The following is a 17,164-nucleotide window of genomic DNA, read 5'->3' on the forward strand; positions in this document are numbered from 1 at the left end:
CACAGATAGTATAGAATAAAGGGGTGGATTATGTCCTGGTTCAGCTAGGATAGTGTTAAGTTTCCCCAGCAGGGAGGGGAAAGGGATCTCCAGCTGGGTTATTCATACCATGCTGACATCAGGTCCAAGCGCAGGAGTGCAGGAACTTCTTTCCTTTGTGGCTTTGGTCACGGGGAGCATCACGAGCGAGCTGTCTGTAACCATTTAGCGGTATTTCTCTGTATATCTTTTGTCTTGTTCACTGTAATTGCTGTTTATTGTTGTCATCATTGCTACTGTTGTTGTTCAGATTGTTTATCACACTGTTGTATTAAATTTCTTCTTATTTTAACCTGGGGTTTGTGCCTCACTTCCAGCGTGACTGGCTGAGGGTGGGGGAGGGACAACGGCAACGTGGTCTCCGGTCCCAGCAGGGCCTAAACCAACACACAAGTATTGTAAGAGGTATGATTAACACTATGGGTGATGTGTGGCATTGCTTAATTCTATAAAGCCTAATTACTGCCCAGGAAGTGCAGATGGAAATTGGACCCTTGAATTACTTAAAGTCTTTTGAAAATTTAAGCCATGGTTTATAACATTTGATGATTTTTTAATGTAGTTCCTTCAGACAAATTTAATGACTCTGTGTGCTGCAGACAACAAATTACAACTACTGGATCAAACATGCACACAAATCCAGAGGTAAGTCTTTTAATTGGTTCTTCGATTTTAAAAAACACAAGCTTCAATGTTTGAGCTGAAGGAGATTTTTGATAACTAGTACTGATGTATCTTACTGGGGCCACTGTTGCAGAGGTAAGTAGTTCTCTCATCAGAAAATCAGAATACCTTTGATTTTGTTGCAGAATAATTCTTTTTTTTTTTTTTTTTTTTTTTTTCTGCCATTCTGCTGATAGGGTCTGAAACAAAATCCCGTAACTAGAAAAAGACCTGATTTACAAGACTGGTAATAGCTGTTTTGAATTCAATTGCCTGTGAGGGAAACACGGGAGTCCATATTTCCCCTGTTCTTCCTCTATTTGCTCCACCATGTATTTGGGTCAAATAACCTGTTTCTGAAAGTACTAGTGGTAAGTGGGAAGCAGATGCAATAGAAGCAATACCGCATTTATAATAAGGGGAAAGGGATAGATGTGGAGAGAGGAAGGAAAATCCTGAATCTGAGAATCTTCTCCCATGTTTCTCCTGGTGTGGTGCAGAGACAGGCTGTCTCTTGTACCGGGGGAGTAGAAATGCAGCCTCTTCCTAAATAATTAAATGAATACTTAACCTGCAGGTTTAAAACTTACAGTATATTATAAAACAATTATGTTTCCTTTGCATGAAAAAGCTGAATTGCTATTCAGCTTCTTTTGTCATCTGTATGCATGAGTTTGGAGCAATTAGTATGAATATATTGCAGGTGTAGTATCTCAGGAAATTGCAAGAATCTGTGCGGTATTTTTGTACCATAGAGGAGTGCCAGAGTTATAACTCTTGGAAGAGTTGAAAACTGGAGAGATGTGAGCATTTGAAGTGTGATTTTATAATGATAACAAGCACTGATAGCTGTCTATGTAATAGGTATGAAATGAATGCTGTATTTTCTCAGATTGTACCACTACTCATTTAATTTAACTGGAGATTGCAAACTATTTAATTCTAGATTGTGGATTACCTTTCTCATGTGCCCTGTTTATCTTTCTAACTGTAGATAGAGTTTTCTGAGTGGTAACAGCAGAGGTATTGTGTTAGCTTTGATGTTGTCTCCAGACAACATCCTATTCCTGTGAAACACATTTTTACATGTTCTTTAAGATATACTACTTGGGAATTCGTGAGCCCTGAGTTTTGTTTGGTGTAATTTTGTTGCATCTAACTGTTCATGAAAAACTGATCCTTGTACCTGACTCTGAGATGCAGTTTCATTTTTAAGTGCAAGTTCCTCATAAATTCAGGTGAGTATGGTAAGATAAACACTTCCTAAAGCCAAATCTTAACATGGCATAAATGGTGATATTTTTTTTTATTTATTTTTTTATTTTTGTAAAGTGGTAAAAATCCGCATTTGCTGAGGATTTGGATCTTAGAGTTACCTGACCTGATAATTTTTACTGATGCTCCATTTATGTGAGTAGAATAGAGGGACCTCAAAGACCATGGTGATTATTCATATATGGTTTGATGCCCTTTTATTCCACCACAGAGGCTTAAAGGAGCCACTGTGGTAATATGATTCATGCCCACCATTTTACCTACATGAAATCACTGACTTGATGAATGATGCTGATATGGAACGTTTACTTTTTTGCAGGTGTGAAGGGAAAATTAATCCTGGGGACTTCAACAAAAAACCCCGTGACTTCAGCCAAAACCGTTCGCACATGGAAAAATTTCTGATAACCATTATCACAGACACAGAGTGACACATGGGCATGTCCACTTACTTTGACTTTTAGGAAGTGGAATAGGAGGAGGAAATGCAAGAACCAGATTTAAAAAACAGCCTGTGGCAAAGTAAGGAGTTTTCAGGTTGTCAGTGTGGTGAGTCATCTGCACAGTGTTTCCATAAACATGACATCAGTGACTACTCCTTCCTTTTAGCTGCACTTCAGTAGAGTGGGAGGAGGAAAGAGGGCTTACTCTGAAATGGAAATCGCAGGAGGAAGTTATCACATGAAACAAACTCCCAGAGCAGGCAAGACTTGTGACAGGATAAAGATTATTTGTCCTGTAAATAGCAATCCTAAAAACATGGTAGCTTGGTAGGGTGTTATATGAGAAAAAGATATGTATTAAAATCTGGTGTTGTACTGCGTGATGCACGGATGTTTTCAGAGTGCTTGTGGTTAATGCTGAGAGAACAGGACACTCTCAGCTCCCCTCTAAAGTTTTAATGCTAACAGAAAATCTATTGTTTTCATCTAATCTTAGTTTGAGAAACACCCTTCTTTTGTACTGGTTATGAAGTAAGAAAATTTGTGGGCTCCATGGCACTACCCCTCTCCTCTGTCTCTGGGTTCTCTGCATGGGTCTGTAGCTAATGTGGCAACACCTGTCCTATATTTCAAGAGGCCTTTTGAGCAAACTATCAAAAAAATAGTTTAGAGATTTAGAAAAGAGCTAGAGATTGCGTTGTCCTCTGTGACTCTGGGAGAATTTAATGGAGTTGGAGACTAATCTGCCCACAGTTGCTCCATGGAGCATGGGGAGCAAATTCCCTTAGCTCTGAGGAAGAAGTCAAATGTTCTCAATGGTGCACTTCAGCCAATTTTTCTCTTTTCCTCCCTCAGGTAGAGTTTTCTATGGGAATGACTGAGGCTTGACCCTATGGAAATTAGAATTTGCAAAGACCTATTATAAAATTGATTTTTATTTCCTTGTCACTGTGAAGTTGTTCCCTATAGCATGTTCTCTAATGATTTATCCAGGAGTTTCAAATGTTGTAAGTACCAGTGGTTCTGTATTTCCCCAGCCTGTCTCACTGACGGATGGTGCAGAAATGGGGATCACAAGATACAGTAGAGATGAAAAGAGAGATAGCCAAATAAGATAAAGATGAAATTTCTTTTATACCGTAGGAGTAAACTGCTTTGGAGGATCAGGAGAGAGACCAGCAGCATTTGTGGTGTATATTCTGAGTGATATAATAGTTTAGATCTGGGGTACATTTAAAGACAATGAGCTTTGCCTCAGACACAAACCCAGTGACTTTTAAAGTTATCTCCCTTTATATCTATTGAAATGCTTTTGCCACTCTTTTCTTGTATTATGTTTGCACAGTATCTGGGAGAAGACCCTCTTCTTCCTCGTCTCTTCCCCACTGTTCTCTTATTAATGCCTCCCTCTATGCAGCTCCCTGCCCACTCACGCTTCTAGGGAAGCAGATGTGATGAGAAGTGCTGAAGCAATATGAGATGTGATGTTCTTGAAGAATCTCTGATCTGCAGAACAACATCTTGTGAGATTTACAACTCCAAAGGATTTACCATAAATAAATAAAACCTTTCAACACCTTACAGCGCCTGGGAAACAAAATGCAAAACATTCTGAGTTTCGCTTATCACTTCTTATTGCCAGCATTACTGGCAAATTTGCTGTCTGTTCGGTCCCATTGTGCTGTCCACCTGCCTCTTGCATTCTGCCTCAAGCAGCCACAGCAGTGTCCTGTCTCTTTTGCCACTCGTCCATCTAATATAGCAGTGTGTGGGTGATGTAATGCTTGAGGATAATAACCTAGTATCTTTTCTGACTTCTACATATGAGATTTGGTGTTTACTGCTTTTTTTCTGTTTGGTATCGACTCTGGAAATTTTTACACGGACAATAAATGAGGTTGTGAATTCAATCTACAGGTTTCTCTTTTCATGGGGCTCCTCTTTTCCTTCATTACTTTTGCTTTGTTTGTTCAAATTAAATATTTATTGCATTTTAAAGAAGAATGAACTTTCAGTACAAGATAATAAAGGATTTATCCGATGATAAAACATGTAAATCTTTCCAGAAACTTCAGGAGGATTTTAATATTAATGCAGATCAAATATGGAAATACATGCAACTTGTGAATAGTTTTATGGAAACAGGAAGAGCTGTGGAGTCAGTGTAGGAGTAATCCTTATTAGGATGAGTTTCTGATATTGATAAGACAGAAATACAGTATCTCAATTTTTTCTCTTGCTTAAATCTCTTCATTCTTTTGTGAAAGGACAGAAAAGGATGACAAGTCTTTTTAAAAAAATAAACTGCTGAAGAAATAATTAGGGAATAAACTGTAGGGAACAAGTTTGTAGCATCAAGGAAAGAAAATCAGTTGTGTAATAGGTCTTTTCAATTTCTAATTTCCAGAGGGTCAATCATCAGTTTCCCCTGCAGAAAAAATAGATTAATTATAGATAATTGATATTTTACTATTTTAAATATTTTAATAAGCATGGATATCCCTCCTCCTGTGGTGCCTCAGGGTAACTCTTCCTTTCTCTTAGTATGAATTTCAGTGCAGTGAGGGCCTAGTACTCTGTATTTCTAACTTAATAAAACATACTACTCAAATTAATGCTTAAAGTACCTCATTTTTTAAATCTCCCATTTATTCTTTCCAAAATATCACTGAAGTCATGTAATGTACTTACCCAACAGCAAAACAAAACAAAACAGAAATGGTAAATTTGGAGAAAAATTAGAAGAGAAAATCAAGAGGTAAGGTACAGGTGAATTTTTTACATGGCAAAAATCTCTATACTTTTTAATTTTTTTTTTTTTTTCAAGAATGGATCATGATATAGGTAGTGAAATTTCATAGCTTACATTATAGCCCTTAAAGAGCAGCATGAAATAGAGAGATATTGAGGTTCCTGCTTCATACCTAAATGGAACATCCCACTTCAGCAATATCTGATCACCCCTTTTATCACAGCAACATCTCAGTTTGATTTGTTTGACTTTCACACATGCTCAGAGAGTACACTGGTCAATTTAGAAAAGCTGGATGTGATTGGGGAGATCTGTGGCTGAAAAATTCCCAAGATCAAGGATTTAAGAAAATAAGATAGGATTTTCAGAAGGTCCTCAAAGATCTAAGTCCTGTGTGAAGTCCAGGGGTCCAATGCCCAGAAATACTCTTGAGTGCAGGGTATCACAGAGGATGGGTCACTCTATACAGCATCTGTTTTTCTGTCTCTTCTTTGCAGAGAGCTTCCTTCAGCAGAAAATCCTCAAAGATCTACAGTTGCGTTTAGGAGTGTGGGATAGGCGGTACAGAACCCAGAAATCCAGAGACCACCTTATTCTTCTAACACTTTCCTGTAATACTATCTCTTCTCAGTCTTAATATTACAATTTTGAAAGAGATTTCAAATTCACACAGTATGATGACTTTGCAAGTCGGCATATGAAACTCATTTGTGCTGTGCTCCAAAATAATTTCTGAAAACACCCTGCTCCCATTTATCATTCAAGATGAAGGTTTCTTTCACTTACTGTGTTCTAGGACATGCTTTCAGCTAACTAGTGAAAAACCTCTGCAGCATGTTTTGCTCATTAGAGAGGCATTTTGATGTTAAAGAAATATTTTCCTTTTTATTTTAGAACGTCTCAGTGGATAAATAATATACAGATTTTCCTGAAATGTGCTTTGAGGGCAGCAGCTTGGAAAATGAAGAACAGATCCTTTAGATCTCTGAAATTAATGGGAAAGTTCAGTGAAATTTGGATTAGACTCTGATGATAAAGCAATCTGAAACAGAAACATCATTAAAAGATACTGGTAATGAAATTGTGAGTTTATTTGTCTGAAAAACAGCTTGTGAGGTAATAAGTAATGAATTATTGTTAAGAAGTACATCTGTCTCTAAAGTGAAAAATGTTCTTTTGGATGCATTTTACATCTGTACTGATTAAATTATTAAAATAAGTACCTTTGAGATAAGAGGATGTACTATAAAGATGACCAAGCAGAGGGCTAGGGGGCTTTTATGCTAATTAAATGATGGACACACAGTGAAGGGACAAATTCTTAATATATGCTAAACACTGAAAATCTAGAAGACCATCTGATACGTTCTGCCAGAGAGAAAACATGTCCGTTTAATTAAGGGCTGTAATATTGCATGTATGCTTGCAGGCAGAGATAAGGTAGCTAATCTAGCTTTTTCTGAGGTGCACTCTGTCTTAGTGCTAAAATTTCAACCTTAAGATTCCCCTAATGTTGCTGTTTGTATGGGATTTTTTCTCGGTTTCTGGCACGTAACTGATTCCCTGAGAGATAGATGCGCCTCCAAATAATGACTGCTTGTCAGGAAGATATTTTTTCATACCTGGCTTTAATGCAGACCTTTATTTTACAGACAGTTTTCTCAGAGGCTTATGCCGTCTTACTTTTAATGGATGAAAAAAAATGGGGGTGAGTGGGAAATGCTGTCATGCAGGCGTTCCAGACGAGACTGGGACAACATCTCATTTGAATAACCACTCTGTGGATCTGTCAAGCTGAGCTGAGACATGCCTCAGCAACCTCGATTCAAAATCGAGCCCTCGGACGGAGGGTGGGAAGCAGGAGGGCTCACAGCCTGTGCGCACCCTGGCTCCCCTTGCTGCAGTGCCTCTGCTCGGGAGAGTGCTGGCATGGGCAGAGCGTGGTCTCACAGAGGAGCTTAATTGCGCCTTTGCTATATTACACAGAAACATATGGCTCAAAGCCTACAGGAAAATATCAGAAAAGGAAATTTGCAGCAATAACACAAACGTTATTTTGCATTAAGTAAAATCAATATTTGTTATCTGAGTGCCTTCCCAGGGTTTAAAAGCCATGTGTTTGATTTCACTGAGTTTGGGGTATTTGCCTTCACTCCCTCCTCAGCTTACAGTTGTTTTTATGGGGAAGCTGCATTTTCCAGGGTTGTGTATGTGGACTGCAGTATATGAATTTTGCTCCTAATCATTGCCCATATAAAACACTGGGGTGATGGATATCTGCCCAAAGGAATTTCAAGTGCCATAAATTCAAAGCAAACCTGGCATGATGTGTACTTCCCTTACAAAGCTCTCACAATTATTTTTTTTCAGTTGAGTAGGTCTCAGTAGGACCAAAACAGCCTCCCACAAGCTTTGCAGTAGTAAACCTGTACTAGTAGGGACTACTGTTCTGAGCAATGTGAACAGTGAAATTGGTGCAAATAGCACCAGGATTTGTTTCTCACTTTTATTTTAAACGTCCAAGGTCTCAAAAAGCACCAATGTCCTGTTGGTTCTTGGTCTGAAGTGACTTGCAGCTAGCGAGTACACCTCCAGGTGGGTCTCATGGAGGAGCTCATGGAGCTGTGCTCTGTGATGGACAGTCACCACCAATGCAGCTGAACCGATCTGACTCTCTTTGTGCTTGAGCTATAGATGTTTTCCCAAACAGATTAGCACTGATTAGCAATGAATTATCAAGCGTAAAATGAGTTTCTTGGCTTCTAGCCACTGGACACATACAAAGAATGGATATCTGCTGGAGGAGAAGGAAAATGAGTATCCATGGACGAGTAAAAGGCTTGTACGTATTTGTTGTTGCAGATTATTGTCAGCTCAGAATAAAAAGGGGTCACTGCCAGTTAAATACAACACTCTGTCCTTGCAGTAAACACATTGTTTTGTAGAAACAGGAGCTCTTAAATTATTTCCTTTCTGCTTATCTGTGATTTTTTAATATATCCAGCAACATGATATTTGAGCATTTCTGTCATTCAGAAGCAATCTGCTCTTTAGATGGGGCTGCTTGCTTAAAATGCTGATGTTGATGATGCTGAAAACACGGGATGAGGGAAAACTCAGGTCCCATCTTGAATAGGCTTGCAGACACTCTGTTACTTTAAGAGAAGGTAAAAGACATTTTAAGTGCTTAATAGCTATTTAGAGAACAAATAAACAGTTGGAGTACTTTCTCTAAAGGGAAACATTATTGGCAAGGGAGCTGCTTCAGACGGGGGTGAAAAAGGAAATTGGTCCACCTGATTATGAAGAAGAAGAGGGTGATCAGTAAAATGGTTGGTCTACTACTCTGCTCTATAAAATAGGAGGACTCTTACTTTATTTCAGTGATGACAGGATGAGGCTGCAAGGCTTCTCTTAGCCAGCAGGAACATGCAGTCTGCTCAACCCTTCTGCCAGTTTGTTTTAGTTATTCTAAGCAGTCTGATGGTAGGCGCAATATCCTCACAGTTAACAGGTGTATTATCACTTTAATTATCTTTAACTACCGGGCATGCTGTGATAGTAGGCACTGAGAGATTCAAATATACAGTAGATCTGGTAAAAACTGCTTGTCTTGAGTGGACTGAAACGCTTGGTTTTTGCACATAAGAGCTAATGTTTGTCACTAGCACCCATCATCTTGGCTATACATGCAAATTAATTTGCCAGCAGTCTTATGATTGGCATCTGAAAAAATAATTTATGCAAAAATATAGATGATGTCCTACATTTACTTACCAAAAGGAGACTTTGACATTTTTAAAAGAAAAAACCCAAACAATTTTTTCAAACTTTTGTTATGAAACCAGATAAAAAAAAGAATAAGAAACCAATTATGTATTCTTATGTGATGAACAGGAAGGGGGATATTTATATCTTATTTCTGTATGTGTGTGTGTATAAAGAAAGTGCTTGCATGCTGATGGGACAAAGAAGGGGAAAAGGCTATTGAATATTTGACTTTTTGTTGAAGAATTTTGTGGGTTTTTTTGTCTGTTGAAAACCAACATTATTACAGAAATCTCACTGAATAACTCAAGTTTCTATAAGACCAGATTTCAAAATAACATTTTCTAACAGACTGATGTATATCTTTTACATGATATATTCCTTTATGGCCTCTAATTATTTAATAATTTATTATCTTCCATTTTGTCCCATTCTGTGTTTTCTTTCCTTCTCTTATAGATCTTGTTAGCTAACACACATTTACTCATCTCTGTTTCTTCTCTTTATGCATTTGTTTTCTATGGCTGTCTCCTTTTCCACTTCCCAAATCTTCTCCTCTTGTGGTTTTTTTGTTTTTGTTTTTTTGTTTGTTTTTTTTAAGCTGCTCAGAAATGCATGTCAGTAGTATTAAATCTCATCTTAAAAACCTAGCTTCCCCATGTCTAGTTCATAAAAGCAATGGGCTAATGAGAAAAAGATGCATGACTTCAGCTTTTTATTTATTTCTAGGCTCACTGTGAATCCTAAGACATGTGATGCAGCTGGGTATGCTGACTTTACTGGAAGATTCATGGACAGTTACTGTAGTGTTATGATGTTTCCAGACAAACATATATATTGCAGGTGTGTAGCACTGTTTTCACAGTGGTTTCTTGAAAGGTTATAAAGAGCATCCATGTGGCAATGCACCAGCATTCAGACATCACTGAGGTATTCAGACATCAGTGGTTAGCCCTTGTTTGCCTTTAAGTGAATCCACTCCAAGCAATTTGTCATCTCTCTGTTTCTAGCAATATTAAATACACAATCTTGCACCGATCTCTTGGCGTAGAAGAATGTCTGTACTTGGAGCAGTGTGTTCATTGAAAATTTTTTTTTACCCTTCAGCCTCGTATGGATCTTTAACGATCTGCTATACACTGCCTCTTTCTCTAATCTTCTGAGAGAGTCAGTAGGCACAAACTGTACTGAGAAAATTACACCATACCACACTCTGAAACTGTGAGTTTGATTCCAGCCCATCTGGTAGGACTGCTGCTAAAAGCCAGCATCTAAAGATGCAGCTCATTTGAATTCTGGGTGTACACGTGAGCTAATACGAATGTGCTCAGAGACTGAAGGCTGATGTATCAAAGACACCGTTCAACACCACCTCAGGAGTGTTCCTAATAGTGCGACCATTTTTTCCTTTCACTTCTGTCAAATTTATCAATGTCTGATGTCATTCTTTCTCACAGAGAGAGCCTATTAATATGTATAAAGTGTAAAAAAAAAAGTTCATCCCTATGCATTAACATTTACTCATGGCAATTATGTTTGAGCTTATTAATTTTGTATACTCCCCCCTTCTGCATTTCTTTCTTTCTATTCCACCCCTACAGAAAGTGGTACCAGATCTATCAATTTTTATGAAGCTGTGTTTATGTGTGAGTGTGCATACCCCTGTATGTATTTATGTGTGTATATATACATATATATATATATACATACTTCATTACTAATGACTGAACAATTTTACCCACATTTTGTATCTTACTGCTAGAGCATTTCCTAAGAAAACTAATGACTGCTTACCTGGAGCTAGACCGAGCTATTAGACAAGCACGTAACTGCATTGCCCCAGGAAGTATACAAGGAAGGAATTGGACCTGAAAGCAGCATAGTTTGTTTTGCCTCTTTCCTTATTTGTGAAACAAAGAGGTAATTTACACGTCTCCCTTTTCATGTGCCTTTTTCTGGTGCAGGTTAATTTTCCTATACAGTCAGCCAGCATGTAAGAGACAGAGCCGAATGGCTCTCACATCTTGCCACCTCCCTTATTCCAGAAGTCCCTCCCTCCTGAGCCTCGATCATCCCATCCTGCTGGACATCCCCTGGGGATGCCGCTGTGCCAGGCTGAGCCGGAGAAGGGACAATTTGATAAATATTCTCTGTGCGGGAAGACAGCCATAAGGTTAAATACTGCACATCTCCTTTTATGAAATGTTTGCCTGCCCATGTTTGCTCAGATTCTCCCTAAGAGCATCAGCTCTGAGTCCCTGACCTCCCTTGCTCTGTGCGGGGCAGAAGGGGGCTGCGTGCTCCCTGGGCTGTGCCGCTCCGCTGCCCTCCATGGGTCTGGGACCCAGCGGTTGGTGACTGGTGTGCGTGCAGGACCTCGTACCCATGGGATGCATGTCAAGGGCTTTCCCCACCTGCAGCAGGAGAACTGTACGCCACAAGCTGGGATTTGCACTGACTTTGGTGGAAACCAGCATTTGTTTTAGTCAGTGAACTGACTAGGTGAGGAGGCCTTATGTAGGGTGAGATTTTGCTGGAAATGAAAGGAGCACCTCAAGGCACCTTTTTCAGAAAGGGGCTGTGACTCCAGTTCACATTCTTGGTTTGATGCATCCTGCAGTGTACCCCCCACCTTCAGCAGGGCTGGCCAGATTCAGTCAAAGATAGAGGAGAGATTATATCTTAATGCTGTATAACTCTCCATACTCCTCCTTCTGTGGGGGTATTTATAATACAACTAAATCCCCTTCCATCCCCTTCCAGCCCCACACCGGGACCTGGAACTTGCAAATAAATGAATCTTTGCAAGAACTTTAAACTGCAGTCTTTAGGTTTAGGGATGTGACTGCATTCTGCTCTGTGACAGGATAGGATGGAGAAAGAAAAAACAGAGAAACTAGAGTCCTATTTCAAGGAGTAAATTCAGCCTTATTGGCTCAGCCACATCAAAAAAAAGAGCCGCTAGTGCAGTAATCACTGCAGTACCTAGAGACTACAGTCAGGATTGGAAGGATGCGGCTTTGATGTTTTCCTAAAATAAATACAAACTTTTTTTACTCTTTTAAGCTGAGTCAACAAAAGAGCAGTTAACTGCTCTGTTAACCAAAAGGCCCCCAGCTTTACTTTGGCCACTTTTTCTTCTGCCATGGCTTAAATCACAGTTTAAACATTATCTTCATTTGTTCTCTTAATGATCCACTGGAAAATAGAGGGCAGAGGACAGAAACGAAGCAGGACCCATGGCTTTAAAAACAGGACTTTGATACCCATTTGCTTGTGTTCAGTCCACTCCTGGTTGCATCCTTAACACTTGCATTTGCAGTTGCTCACAGTGACATAGGCAGCAGCCCTGTCTGGCAGGAGGCTAATCAGAGTGGACTGCCATGTCCCTAGATATCACTCCATCACCTAAGGACAGCCTCACTTGTCTGAGGTCTTTGTGCTGGTGACCCCTCAGCTATCCTAGCAAGTTATGTTGGCTTTCCTGGGTTCAAGTGAGATGCTTCAATCCAAGTCAACTGTAATCAAAAATAACTATAATTATCATGGTCAAAATAAGTTTAATTTCTTCAAAGAAGTACTATGTGTGTCTGTTCACGTGACTAACATCACTATTACCTGCTTTTTGTACATATGTACAATTGCACAGCTGCTGAAGCCCCTGTGAGCTGGGTGATTTATTATCCCTGTGTGCCACTTGCCTGTCCCATTCAGCAGGAATCTATAATCTAACCCTTTGCCTTATGGCATTAAAAGGTGCAATTAATCAATAAAAGGAATCGGTTAATATTCTTCACACATAAGTGCCAAACATCAGAATAATATGCTCTCTCATGGCTGACATCCCATCATTTTGTTGTTTAGCTAAAAAGGAAATTGGCAGGACAAGCACAGCGTACACCATGGGATTGCTCTGCAGATCTGGGGCAGTTGTTATATCTGCTGCAGAGAAATATTTTCTCTGCTGAAAGAGTTTTTAAAAAATAAATAGAAAAGTTGGTAAGGAGTAAAATGTTGCTTTCTGTGATTTGGGAAACTTTCTTCCCCTATTTCAAAGACTTAAGTGGCATGGGGGAATCCCCTAGCAGCCATAGGCCCTGGGAATTAAATTTTCTCCATCTGTTCCCTCTCCTCTAAGCAACAGAGCACGAATCCTACTACCATCTATTTCTTTAAGCAGTCTCCCGTGGAAAGAAGGAGACTTGATTAGTGCGTGCACATATGGTTGCCTGTCCACATTTGGAAAACTGGCCACTAAGAGAAACGTCGGCTTAATATTCATTACTATCCTCGAGCTCTCTGCACTGTATACAAGAAAAGGTAACCTTTCCATTGTGGGAGGCAATACATGTGGGAAACAAGGTTTGAGATATTCTCACCAGAAACTGAATCAATTCATTTGCTGTACAGTTCTCAAAACAGCCCTTCTCTTAATCAAGGGCTGACCTGGGTTCAGTAAGTTTGTGGCTCTTGTGTATCGCCAGTGCTCTGCAGATGATCTAGTATAGTTTCCTGGCAGGTGCAGTCTTCTTAGCAATACCTTATTTTCTCAAACCATTTCAATGTTGTTCATAAAGCAGTAGTATGTATCTTTGTATTTCTTAATCTTCTGAATTGCTGTTGACTTTTCTAAATGGAATTGTCTTGAATTTCTTTCTTCAGCTCTTTCTTGAATAGGGAATATTTTTGTTTTCCGGAAAATGCTGTTATAAAGTGTGCTTCTCTGATCTTTCAGCTTTCTGGTGAGTAATTAAAACAGACTCTTCAGTTTTCTTTATGTTTTCTGTATGAAGCTGCCATGAACTTAAAGCAGGTTTTCATCCCAGGCTGTTTTGTCTATGTCTAAATGCTCATGTTTCATTTCGTTTCACAAGCTACTTTTTTTTTTTTTTTTTTTCTGGAGCAGAGGCCTTTCTGTTACACTGAGTTTCAGAAGAGCCGGCCTTGCTTATACCTGAATATGGGTCATTTTGTATCTGACTGAGACTATTTGGTACAGTGGTGGCTTAATTTTAAGATTTGGTACTTGTTTAGAAAAAGCTTTGCAGGATATGGCTGTATCCTATGTTCCTTATTCACTAGACTGCTCTTTTTCACTCACCTTTGAAACGCCTATAATATGGTCCATGTGTATAGACTATGTTTTATGGATCAAGTGAATTGGCAAATTAAGCTGCCTGGCTATGGAATTTAGTTCCTTGAAGTGCAGCGCTGAGTCTTTCGTTCCAGTGCAGATAGGGGAAATTTATAACAGACGTCAAGAGATTTGAGATATTGCAGGACAGTTACTTTTTATCAGTGGTGCTTTAATAATGAAGAGTTTCAAAAAGAGCACTGTTGCAGAACTTCACAATCACCGTCTGGACACAGGCTGGCCTAACATTTGGTTAATGGTTCTGTTGGGTTTTTTTAGAGACATGGTCAAACAATGAAAAATGAACTTCATGAACAACAATAAGAATTTGAGGGGCTGAAGATATTTTGTACAAAAGATTTTAAAGGGCCTAGTCTGTGAATTTTTAAAGTAGTAAATGTGGTTATTCTAATCTTGATCAAGAATGGGATTTTAAAACGGTGTAAATTGGTTATAAACAATTTCAATCTGCAGCTGTCTGTACACTAATATAAAAAAATCACTTATTTTATTAGAGCAGTTTTGATTTTAAAAGTTCAGTTTAAACCCTGCAGTATTCTAAACAATGAAACAGTATTTTCAGCTAAATGCTGTGCTAAAAAATAACTAAAATGCCAATGACTCTAATTATAGCCCACCTTTGACTATGAGCTTTTCAGAAGAAGTATGGCTGGGGAGCCTGAAGACAACTTTCTGTAGGAGCGATATTCAAATCAGGGAATGTGGAAATTACTCCGTCTCTTTTTTCCATCTGTTACTTCTCTTAGTGACAATCTAGCAACCTTTTCCTGAGTGAAAAGCAACATATGCATGATCATCATCATTAGCAGCAGAATTGTAGTGTCTTTGATCTCTAAGAGTTGAAGAGAAGCCCACTGTGTTAAACATTATACAAACACAGCATCTGTGTAAATGTAGCTCTAGAAGGAGAATCCTAACTTGATCCAAGCCAGTTAAGATAAGGTCACTGGCAATGATAAAATGTGTGCACTGTCATCTGCTAAACTCTCCTTTTCTGACAGAGTAAAGTGAACATTGCTGTCACCATGGGAAGATCCATCATGACTTGTGGTTCTGCAGACGTGTGACTCAGCTGTCCAGTTTTACAGTGCCTGAGGGGGGTACACTGGACCTCACCCAGGTCGTTGGTTATGGTTGTCTGGGCCTTCAAGTCATCAGCAAAAATATATTCTTTCCTTATGACACTAAGCTGTTTCTTGATTGTCTGGCCTTTTTACCTCAAAATTTGCCATGAGTTTGTAAAAGAAGAAGATGGCAATATAAAAATTACTTGGACGGATTGTTCTAGTAATAGCTTGTAATATATTTTAATGATTTTTTTCATTTACTGAATAACATTTCAGGTAAAATCTCATTCCAGACACACAAAGTTCTCTATTAATTTCACAGCTGTGTTACAGCAAGTTCTCATAACAAGGTATTATTTAATAAGGGTAACTTAATAAAATAAGTTTCTTTTTCATTTTCATTTTTTTAAATTATTTTTGGATCTGATGGCTGAGAGATGGGAGCCTTTTATTTGGCTACAATTTTAGATAACTACATTATTTATGAAAATAAACATTTGTCCTTATAATGTATATGGAAAAAATCTGCATAATCCCCAGCTTCTGTCAGAAATCAAAATATGATTAATTTCCTTTTCACAGGTTTTGATGGTGTAAGGAAATAAGAAAGCCACTTCTTCAAAATACAGCCTCTGAGGCCAGAGACAAATTTGACCTCTTCTCAAACATTTCTCCTTTGCTCAGAGAGGTTGATCCACAGGAACCGATGCCAAAAGAAGGTGCTCAGGTCCCAGGGCCTGGTATGCTGAATATAGCACATTTTCAAGGTGGAATAGCAAAAATGAAGGAGGATATTTTTATAAGTAAAAATACTTGCTTGATTCTCCTGTATCTCCTCAATGGCATGCATTTATGTATAATATTTAAAGCTGCATTAAATTCATAAATGTGTGTAGTTTGTGACACTCAGCTCAAGAGATATTAAAAGATCCCAGCCTGTGGTAATCATTTAACTTGCTCTTTAAGACATTTGCAAACTGCTTCATATTGTCTATGCCTTTTTAGCATGTGAGATGAAAGCTGGATTGCAGTGGTAGCTTTCCCTTCCCTTCCCTTCCCTTCCCTTCCCTTCCCTTCCCTTCCCTTCCCTTCCCTTCCCTTCCCTTCCCTTCCCTTCCCTTCCCTTCCCTTCCCTTCCCTTCCCTTCCCTTCCCTTCCCTTCCCTTCCCTTCCCTTCCCTTCCCTTCCCTTCCCTTCCCCGCCCCTTTTGTTTTTAAGAAGAAAAGACTGGTTATTTTTATAATTATTTTATACCAACACTGGGTTGAAAACATTTGTAGTTAAGCAAGATCTGTTTCTTACCTTGGGGTAAGACAGTAAATTCTTCCATATTATGACAATATATGTAAGTTATAAACATGTTACAAGTCATAAGCATAAGTTATCCTACAAGCTTTTCACATGCCTGAAGGGTATTTAGTCAGACAGTCTCTATTCTAGAGAAATCTGCTGCAGAGGTCAGCCAAACCAGCAACACTTAGAACAACATGACAGGTGTGTATGTGTGAATGGGAGGTCAGTGACTTGGTACTGAGGAAGGAAAGTGAGGATATCTCTTTCCTTTACAGCTCCTGCATGAGAATATCTGGTGTTGGAACAGAAGAGCTGCTGTGCTCCAAGCAGCAGAGACAATGTGGTCCTTCCCAAAACTAATGTGAGTATTTCATTCTCCAGACCTTTTAAAGCTGATTTATAAGGAAACACTTGGCCAGATCATTCAATGGGGGATGATGTGTCTGGTGGGTTCACTCAGATGCTATGGTGCAAGATGAGAGTTTGCCATCCAGGAGGGCTCTACAGACCAAGAGGCCTCCAGGGCTGCATCTGCATTTCACTCCTCTCCTGATACTCATCTTCTCTCTGAGCCAGGCATCAAATTCAGCCAGCAGGTGGACATGAGCAGTCCACTACCCAATTGTATCTGATACGTGCAGTCATGAGGTGGGAAGCAGACTGCAAAGTTGGTCTATTTTTAGACTATTTTTATGGGGAGGAGTGAATT

General features: G+C 39.1%; 1 long non-coding RNA gene across 1 annotated transcript; it reads left to right on the plus strand.

Annotated features, from left to right (window-relative positions):
- Positions 1–9,532: 9,532 nt before the first annotated feature.
- LOC141968361 (uncharacterized) lies at positions 9,533–15,955 on the plus strand. The gene is made up of 3 exons (XR_012634848.1): positions 9,533–9,783; positions 13,603–13,682; positions 15,745–15,955. It is a non-coding gene; the product is annotated as an uncharacterized LOC141968361 (long non-coding RNA).
- Positions 15,956–17,164: the final 1,209 nt, after the last annotated feature.

Source organism: Athene noctua, chromosome 1, assembly GCF_965140245.1.
Source record: "Athene noctua chromosome 1, bAthNoc1.hap1.1, whole genome shotgun sequence".
Taxonomy (NCBI): domain Eukaryota; kingdom Metazoa; phylum Chordata; class Aves; order Strigiformes; family Strigidae; genus Athene; species Athene noctua.